The following is a 13,317-nucleotide window of genomic DNA, read 5'->3' as shown; positions in this document are numbered from 1 at the left end:
AGACAGAAAGAAAAAAGGCTTTAGTAATTCGGGGGGATGGTTAGTGGATTTTGGGGTAAGCTAAGCTAAGGGAACGCCGGGCGAGCCCGTTCGTCAAGGGGATTAACTCGTGCACAAATCATACGGGAGGTAGTTTGTAACCAACTAGCAACGAGCAATGGGCCTGCAGGGAACGGTGGAATGTCTCATGCCAGGCTGCCTGGCCTATTTGCTGGAACGTTCTACTAATGCAGCGGTAACAGCGACACCATTCACCACCTACACCAAGCCTTTTATCACTTTCGAGAGTAATGCGCGCAATGAGAGAGTTTACGCTGTGGCCGCGTGCGAGACAATGAGAAGGGAACGAATGGAACGAAGAAAAATAAAGGAACAGGGTTGTTGTTCGGTAGTATCGATCGTCGATTCACTATCATTTTTTACTCTTTCTTTTTCTTCTTTTTATCTCTCAGACAAATGATCATCTCCCAATCTTCTTGCTCGTGTATATGTAATATTAGGGTGGTCCTTATTTAGGGTGTTGACGAATTTTTTTACACCCCTACCAACCCCCAACCCCCCCCCCCCCCCCAAATCAACTTCTAATGATTGAAAAACAATTGCCCAAGTTTTTCAGATTTTTACCTCAGCTTTAAGATAATCCGCATTGCGATCGAATTTTTTTTATCGAAATAACACTGGGAAAACTTTTCTTTCTCGGTATATATTTTATTGTAAAATTAATAATGTTCCGAAAAATCTGTAACTAGGAGGTTTTAGTGGGAATTAGTGCTACTATCTGTAAAAAAAATTCACATCATCATACCATGCAATCTCGAGGAATAGCGGAAAAAATTTGCCAACACCTTAAGGGAGCTTTCCAGTGTGAAATTTTCAAAAAATCGATTTTTTTTTTTTTGCTTTATCGAATAGTATACACTCTTCCGAATATTCCCTGAAATTTTCATGCCGAAATTCAGATTATTTCGGTTACTGTACAGCATTTTTTGGAAGAAGGCAACGGAGCGCTACAGCTGCCCGTGCGACCGTTATTTCTATTGTCTCGTTCCTACCTGCACGTACATGAACTTGGCTCGCCAATTGTCGAAAATGTGAATTCGGACTATTGCATAATTTGCCGTTAATTAGCCGTAAATTAGTCGCGCGACTTATTTTTTTGTCGCACTCAATTTTCAAAAAAAAAGCGGATGGCGTGCTAAATTCTTGAAAATCAATCAATCACTGTGTGTGGCAACTAGCCCCAAAGCACGTATTCTGCGGCAAGCAGATAGTAGAAATCGCTACGCAGTGTGCTGTGTGCACCTTCAATGAAGGTTACGACCCAATTTTAAAAATTTTGAAGACGATGGGATGCACGATAGGGCCGAGCGCCGCAGATTTCGCCGCTAAGTACAAGAATGCGCGCATCATCCAAGCAAACCGCCAGGCGTCCCTGGATAGCAAAGAGGCGAGGACAGCTCGTCGGACTGAACAATCCATTGAGCACGATCTTTTCGAAGAAGCAGAAGGGATATTGTACGGACCTGGCATCGCTGATTGACCGTAAGTAAACGATTTACTTAAAATTTCCTCACTTGAAACTTTGAACGCGTTTTTCTCGAAACAGCATTTTTCAAAACGGTGTCCAACTTGGAGGGCAGAGTTTTAAAGCTATCGAGTTGAATTTTTTACACAATATTCTTAACGTCATTGTTTATCGTGCTATGGAAGCTTTTTTTTTTTTTTGACATCTTCCTATTTTTTTGTAAAAAAAACTGCCAAAAAAAATGCTAAAATCGATACTTTTTGTTCAAACCGGCGCCATTTTTGCAAAAAAAAAAAAAAGAAAAAAGCCTCCATAGCACGAAAGCCAATTATATACCGATCAATAATCTTTTTGTGTTTTTTGTTTCAGATCAAAATTGTGACCCCCAACGTGGACACCACATCCAAGTGCATTTTCTGCAACAATTGTTTCATCATTTTTATAGATATTAATTAATAAATAAATCGATCTTTAAAAAATTGTTTAGTATTCTTCAATACCCAATTAATATACAAAAAAAAAACCAGACCGATTGGATTATTTTTTCTTTAAAAAAAAAAATCACGAAAAACAGCGATTTTTCGGGCTGTCACACTGGAAAGCTCCCTTAAATATAGACCACCTGAAACATATATATATATATATATATTATGATCATTTACCGACCGAAGATAAAACATCCTCAGTCGATAAAATTGATCTTCGGGAATAATAATTATAACCCTAGACGTCAAATGACCAATGATTTAAGAGTTACAGATTTTTATGTGAGAACACAAATTGGTCTCGTCGGGTATTCATGTTTTTTATTCCATGTACAAAATTGCATTCTAGTCCTGAAATGAATTGAGAAATAATATTGACGGGTTTTATTACAAGTTTATTCGATGTAAATTCGTTTGAAATAAACCGATCTCACCTTCCTCGTAAGTATTTAATAAGATCTTGCAAGGATTTACCGATTATTCGATCACCTGAAATTGAAGCTTCTCATCAAGTTGTCAATTTTCCAGTCGATGTAACTCAGCACAGGGACAGTATCCTTCGCGACATTGAAAAATTGCTTAAAATGTCATAACACAAATTCGACAGCCTAATAAGCTTTCCGCTACGAAGCCTACGAAACAAACGAATTCCAAGAACCTTTTCGAACGGCGAAAGAAAACACCGTTTCGCAAAACCTACCCACCGAGTAGAACGAAAGTATGAAAAAAGTCGCGCTAAAACGTAACGTGACAGCTTGAATCGGGGTGAATGCGTCGCTGTTTAACCGTCCGACTCTCTCACCGGCTGTAATCTATTATTAGCCATATGTTTACTCGGGTTTACGGTGCATGAGAGAAAGAGAGAAAGAGAGAGAGAGAGAAGTGCATCATCGTGCACGATGTTAGTTCGAGAATAAGCCGCTCGTCTAGTGTATAACCTGCTTTATGGATGTTATTTCTGCACCGGGGTTTGTATCGCCGCATGCACGCCCCCTGGTGTTCGTAATGTGTGCCACCCGTGCACCCGGGGATTTCTGGTGTTTTTTTTTTTTTTTTCTTAATTTGGCTATGCAGCTCACCTACCCCGGTTCCTACTGATTCGCTCCCCATCAACCGGGGCAGAATTAAGTAGAACACTCTCCCGGGCGACGCGTAATTAGTACGGTTTTTTATACCCCTGTTTCGATTTTTTTCTTCTTCTTGTTTTTTTTTTCTCGTTTCTGGGTGTCCCATTTTTTAGCCGATTTTTCGCACGCCGAGAAGCGTCGAACTCTTTAGGGGCGAGAAATTGTCATCTGAGTTGACAATATATCGGTGAATAAAATTTACAGGTTATACGCGACTCGAGACTGGAGATGGTCACTAGGCTAAGAATAATCGATGCGTCGATTAATCGAATCGAAGAAAATAATTGAAGACGACTCGATCGATTAATCGATTAATTTGTATTTTTTTTTTTTTGCATAATTCATAGTTTCATTAAAAATATTTTTCAATTTCAGGTGAAAATATTCATTTGTTTTTCACTCGTTGTGTGGAATAGGTACTTAGTAAGTAAGACAACGATAATAATTGATACTTTAATCGCATAAATTGATATTGTACCGCGTCGATAATGGGAGTAAGAAACAAACAACAATTGTAAAAAAAAGAATAATCAATTACACTCGATTAATCGGAAAAAAATTATCGATTATTTTTGGCCATTCTTACTCGAGCCTCTATCGACACTCTTGACGAAGCTGAAGTTAGTAAGGTTAACGTAACGAAACATTGGGGGAAAAAATCAGTCTTTTGGAAGTTTATAGTGACTTTGATGAAGTTAAGTTTTCAAAAGCCTTTATAGTATGGATTTACTGGATTTCATAAATTCCTCTAACTGTAAAATAACGATTTTCCGAAAGGTTAATCGTTGCTAACTTCAGCCTCATGACTCTTGACCGTTATTCGTTCGAGGAGAAATTTTACCGATCGATTTCAATTTTCAATTATCCTTTGGCTGCGTCTATTCGTGCATTCTTTCAGTCAATCTTCATTTCTCCTTCTCGCCTTTTGCATCCGTTAGAAACTGCTCCGTTTCCTTTATTGTTGCTCGACGCTCTCACGAGCGCAATAATAATCGAATCTACGGGCGGAAAATCGAGACGATATCCGATTTTCACTCCGACATCGGGATGTAAGCCGATCATTTCATTTCATCGTTTCGAGGCGAACCCTCCTCGTACAGGTTAAATCACCGATAAATCGTCTCAATTTACTCGACATTTTCCAATCTAGGTATATAAAACGTCCGTCTTAAATTCGTTCCCGTTCATTCTTTCAGCCTGGGACAAAAGTGTTTTTCCGTTCATCACGGTTCGCTTGGTTATGATCGTAATTATAGAAACGAAATGAAGATAAATAATCAAAGAAACTAAAGCACGAGTAAAATAACGGTGTGAAAAGTCTTGCATTCAGATTTCTCTCAAGTTTTCCACCGTGTTCTGTTTTTTTTTTTTTTTTTTTTTTTTTTAACGCCGATTAGAAACTACGCGTCTTACCGTTTTGCCGCTTTACAAAACCTCACGAACTTTTTCTCATTTGACGGTTACTTTTCTTTTCCTTTTCCATCCAGTTTCTCTCGATTTATTTATTTATTTATTTATTTTTTTTTTACGTTTTCTCTTTTACCACTCGTAGAACTGGTTCTGTTCGATTCGCAAAGTGCAGATCGTGAAGTTTCCCAAGTGTTTGCGAAGCCCCGCTTGAAAATTGCGTGCGTCGAGTCTGCAGTTGGAATAAATTCTATTTCGAGTAAACACCTTTATTGCTATATACTCCCGTAGGTTTTTCAAATTTATTTTTCAAGATTTATCGTATACATACACACAGGGTTATCTTTGTATACGTATACATACATACACACACTTGTCGTATGCGGGGGGAAAACGGAACATGCGCAGCTGCCGAACAGAATTTATGTCAATATTAGACACGCACAATATACGTACGTAAGAAGAGAGAAAATTTATCTATTTGAAAATACAAAAGTATGCATCCCATTTTTTCGGTTGGTTATTTTCTTTACCGATTTTTTATTATTTATTTATTTATTTGCAATTTTCGGCGATGTTCAAAGATAACTTCAGTTATGAACGTGTCACCGCGGTTTAATTAATACCGCAGACGCGCTTCGGTCTCGCTGATCCATAACAATTTGAATCCCATATTAAATCAAATCCCAACCCGCGAAATGAATATAATATGGGTATACATTTCTCACCGAAATATTCACCGAGCAATTTCATGCGAATATTAATTTTTATCCAGTCGTCCGTTCAATCGCGGTTTTCAAAGAGTGGCACAGATGTTTAAAAAATTGTCTTTCATTACTCAAAGTGCTCACTCACGTTGCTGCCAAAATCCGTGCAAAAAAGATCAGAATGAAAAAAAAAAAAAAAAACAACAACAACAATTCTTACGAACATAAAGTTTCCAATTATTATTCTGCCCGTATATAATCATCGCCGTGAGAAAATTTTTCTTTCTGCATATAGTTACGTGTTATATTTTTTTTCACTAAAGTTAACGCATTTTCATGAAAGCAGCATCGTCGTCATTCTTGTTTGAAATTAATCATACGTTCCGTATCCACTTCTTTCCTTTTACACGTTTGATTATATATTTGTAATAACGCAATATCCGGAAGGTTATTCCGATGAAAGAATTGTTGCTATTGTTGCTATTATTATTATTGTTGTTGTTGTTGTTGTTGTTATTATTATCGTTTGAAAGTTGCGGAAAAAGTTTTCACGAATAAATGCATTACACAAACACCTAGGGCTAAAAATTGTAAAATGTTTCGAAACACCTTTTCGCTTCTGGTTTCCCTCGATAAAGGAAAAGAAAAAAAAAAAAGAAACCGCCGCTAAAAGTTTCCCCGGCCAAACTTCTGCCAGCTGTAATATTACACTGTACACCGTATCGCAATCGATATTTCTGTGAAACTGTACGCGATTTCGTGCTCTCTTAACGTCGGGTTGTGTGGAATTTCACTACCAATGGAATGAAAAATTACCATAAGCAAGAGTGAAAAACTACGGAACACCAAATCAAGCGAATATTCCCTTAGATCGAGTAAAATTTCGAATCTATCTGGCGAACCCTCGAAGCGTTCGATCGAGTGAAAAAGTTCGCTGTCGAAGAGTAAATTATTCACTGCATCGTCCGTGTCGCGCAGTTTTCGATCCAACGAAATTTCTAGACTGTGCATGTCTGTGTTTTTGTTTCTTATTTTTATTAAATTTAATTTTTTTTCACCATCAGGAACGCATCAGCATCGCGTATTTTTCCGCTGACAATGAGAGAGAGAGAGAGAGAGAAGTTCAGATATATGCGCATATATGTATATATATATATATTGAGATTAGGGTGCGCAGCGGTTTTTGCGGGGATGAGAAAGAATTTGGCGCAACTCCCAGGCGCTCAGCTCGTGTCCTGTAACATCGAATTACTTTCGTTCGGTTTGTTATTTATGCGGCTGCGGTGTGTCGGCTGAATGGTAGGTAAATTAGCGGCTCACAGCTCGAACGTGAATCGAACGATACCTGCTGAGAGGGTTGAGGGTTGAGGGTTGAGGGTTGAGGATCCGCGGGGGTGAAAGCGCCAAGTGTAAATGTCATCGTGGACGCTGCACGCGACTGCGTGTGTCGGGTGTCGTCTGTTTGCACAACTCCGATTATATCCGTGTGTATAAAGGGGCGAAGGCCCCTCCGGGTTGCAGGGATTTCGAAAAAGGGGGAGGGGAACGGTACAGGGGGGATGTTTCCTTCCGTCCGTGGGAAAAATATATTTTTACCACGGATAATAAAACCAGACGTTGGACATGCCGCATAAATCAACGAAGATCACCCGCCGCACTCCGACTTAACTCCTATACTTGTGTTTTTTTTTCTTTTCTTTTTTTTTTCTTGTTTGCTTCTATGCTCAAAGAAAAATGTAATTTTGAAGTAGAATAACCCTAGTATATCACATATTATTACTTGCAATGAATAAAAAAAGAAATTTTTGCTCGCGTTGAAAATTAATTGAACGACATGATTTTGTAGCGGTTCGAATGATTTGAAATCGAAACGTTGATAAATTATAAAAAAAAAAAAAAAAAAGAAAAACCCCACAATGTTTTGAAATAATTGTAGTAATTTTGCTCTTGATCTTGCAAAACAAAAAAAAAATGAATTTTTACATGATTTCAACTTTAACCTTCAATAACTTTTCAAACAGTTTAATTGTCAAATATATTATAAGAGACGTATCAGACATTTATTTATTTATTGCCTTGTTACTAATAATAAAAGAAATAACTAAAATTATTTTCACGTGTTGATTAAAATGGAAAGTGAAAAATTGCGTTCAGGAATTACTAAATGTTAATATTAAGGGATGAAATTGTAACAGGCGTCTTATTTACTTTTCCTACAACTGTTAAGCACGTGACTTTAAATAAAAAATAGTAGATTTTTTTTCGGACTAGTCTAACAGGTACGTATAAACCGCCGAAAACAAATTCTTCCAAAGTTGGGCTACTTTTTCCCTATTCTGACAAAGGTACCCTACGCCTAGAGAATTTTGATACCATAAGTCGTTATTTAGTGAGCTTTTGCGAATTTTTTTTTCCAAAAAAAGTGGTTCGAAATAAGAGAGAAAAAAAATTATTATGGCCAGCGTTGAAAACCGCGTCTCTGATTTATCTAATCGAAATTTAGGTATTTTAGACTGGGAGAATTTTATCACCTCATAACCTGAAACACCATGAAGGAACTTGTTTGTTTGATCAATTTCGAACTACTCCACTCTATTCAAAACCATTTATTACAACTCCACGTTACTTTAATACGAAGATACGTCGATTTCGTTAATTGATCAGCTGAAAATACCGATTAAGCGAATTTTCGAAATCCTGTAATAGACTTCTGTCAAAATGAGATAACGCAACCTGTAAATTTGATTTATTCTTACCTCGGAGAAATAAAAGTTGTTTCTACATTATTGTTTTTTTCTCTCTTCGAGTGGGGAACACAAAAGAAGTTCTGTCTCACGACAAACTGTAATGTTGAAAAATGTAGGTCATTTTCATTTCCACTTTGCGGGAAGGTAAAGAATAAAGTAGGTATGCATCTAGCTGTACGAACTACTTTTTGCCAATCTTTCCTAGGTGCGAGAACCTTTTTCATTTAGCTTTCGTACGTAGGTAAAATCTTTTGCCGAGTGCGGATTGTTGTTTCTATATTTTACACAACTTCGGAACTTCCCTGCCTTTTGCAGACGTTTGTTTGGCCATCGTTTTTTTTTTTTATTTTTTTTTATTTTTTTATGTTTTTTAATTTTTTTTTTTCTCATTTCTTCAACCTCCTATTTCGAACGCTGCAGGGACAAGAAAACAGGAAGAAATATACCATACAGGCCGGGCATGCACGTCGAGTTTCTGATTCGTAAAATCCAGACAATGGGTATCCCAGGCGTATATCTTCCTCTCAGCTATGCTCTACTTCCTGTTTCGGATAATACACAGACCGACACCGAAACCCTAAGTTAGTGGATACCGTAGAGAATAAAGTCGAGTAAAAAAAAAAAAAAAAAAGAAAAGAAACTACAGCTTATAGACATAAAACTTTCTTCTGCCTCGGGAATTATAATACAATATTACATATCCAGCATCTGTCCGAATCTGTACTAAAACGTAATTCATTCGTCCATCTTATTCCGAAACACGTTCTCCCTTTTCTTTTTTTTTTTTTTGACATAAAAAATTGGAAGGTTCTCTCGAGCAATGGATAAAAACGAGGGGTTAATCACTGTTGTAATCTGGTCTACACGATATTTGTAATCTCATGTATTCCCTGTAATCTTTTGTATTACTTGTAATCTTTTTAGTTCTTTATAATTTTTTTGTAGCCTCTGTTATCTTTTTTGCAATCTCTACGTATTCTCAGGTAGGTCAATCTCTGTGCAACGTAAAGTAATCTTTGTAACCTCACGTAATTTTTGTAAGCTCTGCAATATCTGTGATCTCCCCGTGATGCCTGTAACCTTTCTTTAATCCTTGAAATTTGTTGGAATTTTTTTTTAATCCCTGCAATCTCCGTACTCGGTGTTATCGCTTGTAATCTTTTGTAATCCTTCCAATTTTTGTAATTTCTTGTAATCCTTGCAATCTCCGTACTCGGTGTTATCGCTTGTAATCTTTTGTAATCCTTCCAATTTTTGTAACTTCTTGTAATCCTTGCAATCTCCGTACTCGGTGTTATCGCTTGTAATCTTTTGTAATCCTTCCAATTTTTGTAACTTCTTGTAATCCTTGCAATCTCCGTACTCGGTGTTATCGCTTGTAATCTTTTGTAATCCTTCCAATTTCTGTAACTTCTTGTAATCCTTGCAATCTCCGTACTCGGTGTTATCGCTTGTAATCTTTTGGAATCCTTCCAATTTTTGTAACTTCTTGTAATCCTTGCAATCTCCGTACTCGGTGTTATCGCTTGTAATCTTTTGTAATCCTTCCAATTTTTGTAATTTCTTGTAATCCTTGCAATCTCCGTACTCGGTGTTATCGCTTGTAATCTTTTGTAATCCTTCCAATTTTTGTAACTTCTTGTAATCCTTGCAATCTCTTTACTCGTTTGCTATCGCTTGTAATCTTTTGTAATCCTTGCAATTTTTGCAATTTTTTGTAATTTTCTTTTAATCCCTGTAATGATTGTACTCGTTTGTCATCGCTTGTAATCATTTGTAATCTTACCGTATACAATCTTTCTGTAACGACTGTAATCATTGTAGCGAATTTGTGATTTTTCTAATTGTAATTAATACCTCGGATAAAAATAAGAATTATAAAAAAAAAAAATACAAAAAACATATATCTTGGCTCCGTCTGATGCGAGTAAAGAAAAAATGTTATAAAAATAATCATCCGCGTCTGTAAGAGAAAAGGCGCGAACCGTGGAAAACTGCAGAGGCAAACTAGATGCACCGGTAAATTCAAGGCTTGAAATAACCCCGCAGCGATGTCAAAGGGTCAACTCACGATGCAGCGGCTTTGCTCTCCCTTTTTTTTTTCTCCTACAACCCTCCGGGGGAAGTAGCTCCGGGTTCAAGCTCTGTCGCTTCTTCTGACTGACGTTCGTTTGGGTAACCTTTGTGACCGCTTTGACATCAGTCTTTTCTTCTATCCTTAAGACCCAGGGTCTGATCCTGCAGTCAGACTCGTGAACCTGCATGATCTGCGGTAGGGAGACGTAAATTACAGCCTTACCTTGCGAACACAGTGTAATTACGAATATGGCGTGCTAATCAACGTCTCGTTTCTCCGCTTGCCGATCCTCGAAATATTCATTCCTGATTTTCATTCGTTTTGTGATAAATTTTTTCCTACTTTTCTTCAGTTCGATATTATTTTCGTCCTCTATCTACGGAGGCAAGAAAATTTCCAACTTGAGACCAATAATTGGTCTAATAACTTTTCCAAGTTTATTGTAGACTCCTGGAAAAGTTTTGTAGAAAATAACCTTCATTCTACCTAATTTAAAGTCGATTCCTTCAAACTTCTTGGATTTAAGGATGAATAAATTCGTCCCACCGTCTGACGACGAATCGAAAGTTAGAAAAACAGGTATAACCGATTGAATAATCTCTAGTAATTTTTGTTTGCATCATTGATGGTGAACACGAATGAAACAACATACTTGCTTTGTAATAAAAATTAATCTGAACAAATTGGAATAGCACAAGTTGAGATATGAACAATTAGAAGAAAGGTTTTGTAACTGGAATGGTTGAAATAATTAAACTCTGGTATTTGCGATCCAATTCTAATGTTTTTGGACTCATTTTACTCACTGACCGGATCCTCAAAAATTTTCCAGAAAATCTAACGAAATCTTTAGATTGCAGTAGAATATTTACACAATTCTACTACTTTTACTCAGTTTGAAGAAAATTTCGGACAATCTCTAGAGACTTCTATGGTAAACAAAATAAGCCGAAAAACATTATAATCTGATGAAAAACACCAGTGTTTAATTATTTTCAACGTTCTGATCGTGAAATCTTTGCATTTAGCCAGATCCAATTGCATTACACGTAATAAGGATGTTGTTTCTTCCGTGTCATCGCGCATCATCATCATTGGCGCAAATAACGTCGCTGGAGATTTTTACATACAATTTTTCCTCAATTCCCAATTTCGATTCAGCCGATGGGAGCCGTTTATCCTTGAACGACAAATTGGAGAAGGTGAAAACCTGTTCGTTGAATACTCGAAGAAAATTTCGCTGTCCCAATTGTTATCACATATTGAAGGAGCGTTTATTTCAAAGTGTGTCTTGGTTCCGCAGAGCTTCAACGTTTCCAATACAACATTTAGCGGCTCACGAATAGATGGGAAAACAAATAGGAAATTCGGGATTTCGATCCCGACGCGAGGGACTGGATTTAAAAAACGGAGGTCTAAAACGGGAGGACGGATAAAGATAAACAGGAATTAGATTCGTCTACGTGACGAACAAATTGTGTTTGTTGCGGGTCTGCCGATGCATTGATAAACGGAGACTCCACCTTTTCGTGCTCCTACGCACAGGAAAAACCGGGGAAATTCTTACAGTAAAAGTCGGGGTAAAGCCAGGCAACTCCGAAAATGAAACTGAAATTTTGAGTCTGTCGAAGAAATAAACTCGACCTTGAAAGAAGAAAGAAATTTGACTTCAAATTTTGTTTACTTTTTCTACGGAAAATCGCAGGCTGTTGTTTATGAATTGATAGTCAAGTTAGATACTGGGTAATATTGAAAGGATTAGTAATTAATGTGTAAAAAAATTTTTATTAATCATTGGCATATTTTGTCGGAGGTTACTCGAAAAGCTTTATTTTCAGGCTGTAATGCCTGGAAAATTCAGAAAACTTCAAATTCATGAAGCAATAATAATCATAATTAGTGGCTCGAAATGTACATTGTGCTGGTTAAAAAATGTCGAGCAGCCGTTCGTCAATTTAATACGTAAAACCAAAGTAATAAAATAATCTTTGGGTGTTTGAACGAGAGTAGACTTATTTTCAAGCTAAATATTGAACAAGAATATACGCTCTAAAATTACTTTGGCTCTAAAATTTTTTGTTTTTTCAATATTTAGCTTGAAACTAAGTGCACCGCACGTTTGATCATGAAAAAAAAAAACCTTAACCATTGTTTGACACCCTGGGATGCACCTTTTCTTCATTAATTTATATTACCTAAATATAAGAAAATCGGATCTGTGGTGCCATCTGACACTTTTCATATCTTGTTATATAAGTTCTATAGTTTCAAAAAGTAACCTTTTCAGAACGTTAAAAACATATTTCAAGTGAAAATATTCGATAGTCCATTTTTCATAGCGATTTTTCTTGTTGGGGTACAAATGACCCCCGTGTGTCAAGTATGTAATTCTGCATAAATGTGTCAAACAAGGGACAAGATAAAAATTGGACTTCGGCTATTTCCAACTATGGACTATCCGAACTAGGCTCGGTCCAAATTATTCCGGATAATCGGAGCACAAAATTCTTCTCGTCAACTACGGTAGAAGGCAGCGAGTAGAAGGAGATAAAGAGAGAAACAGCGATTCACAGAAATCGTCGCTGTCTCACCGATGTGTTTCACACTCCGTGCATTCTTTACACATGTTACTGCTGCAGGTTCCGGAACAAAAACCCTACGAACCGCTTCTCTTCGTTTTCGCCGATTTCCTTTTTCAGCCTTTCTTTCCTCGCCCCCGCAATTCCAGATTCTTCCTTTTTTTCTCGCCTCACTTTGGGGTTTAGCCGGCACCTCGAATATCCGGCCACTTTGCCCCCAGCTTCTCTCTCTCTCTCTCCCTCTCTCCCTCCCTCCCTCCCTCCCTCCCTCCCTCCATCCCTCTCTCTCTCTCTCTCGGCCCGACGTCGTCGACGAGACGCGAATGTCTCGGTACAGAACGGGAAAGCCTGTCTGGTTGTTTATGCAAATCCCTCGGGACCCCGGGAGGGCATGCAAGAATAGGCGAGGGTAGGCTCCCGAATTATTAAGGGGGATTCCGAAACTTCCCTTAACGAACTCATGGCTCGCTCGCACCCCGATTCCTCCTCCTTCCTCTCCTTATCCTGCTCCCCATCCTCCTTCACGTCCCGATGACGCAACTCTTCCCATATTCGGAACTTGATCTGAACTACTAGGCCGCATCAGCAATCATGATCCCAAAGCCGCGGATCGAGAACCAGATTTTGAAATTATCCTGCGGGTTCGAAACTTTCCCTAAATAA

General features: G+C 37.8%; 1 protein-coding gene across 2 annotated transcripts in view; it reads left to right on the top strand.

Annotated features, from left to right (window-relative positions):
- LOC107217570 (PDZ domain-containing RING finger protein 4) overlaps nucleotides 1-13,317 on the top strand; it is a 140,095-nt gene that overhangs the window by 55,540 nt on the left and 71,238 nt on the right. The gene's annotated exons all lie outside the window — the stretch shown is intronic.

The sequence above is a fragment of the Neodiprion lecontei genome, chromosome 5 (assembly GCF_021901455.1).
Source record: "Neodiprion lecontei isolate iyNeoLeco1 chromosome 5, iyNeoLeco1.1, whole genome shotgun sequence".
NCBI lineage: Eukaryota > Metazoa > Arthropoda > Insecta > Hymenoptera > Diprionidae > Neodiprion > Neodiprion lecontei.
This window is presented reverse-complemented; position numbering and strand designations above follow the sequence as displayed.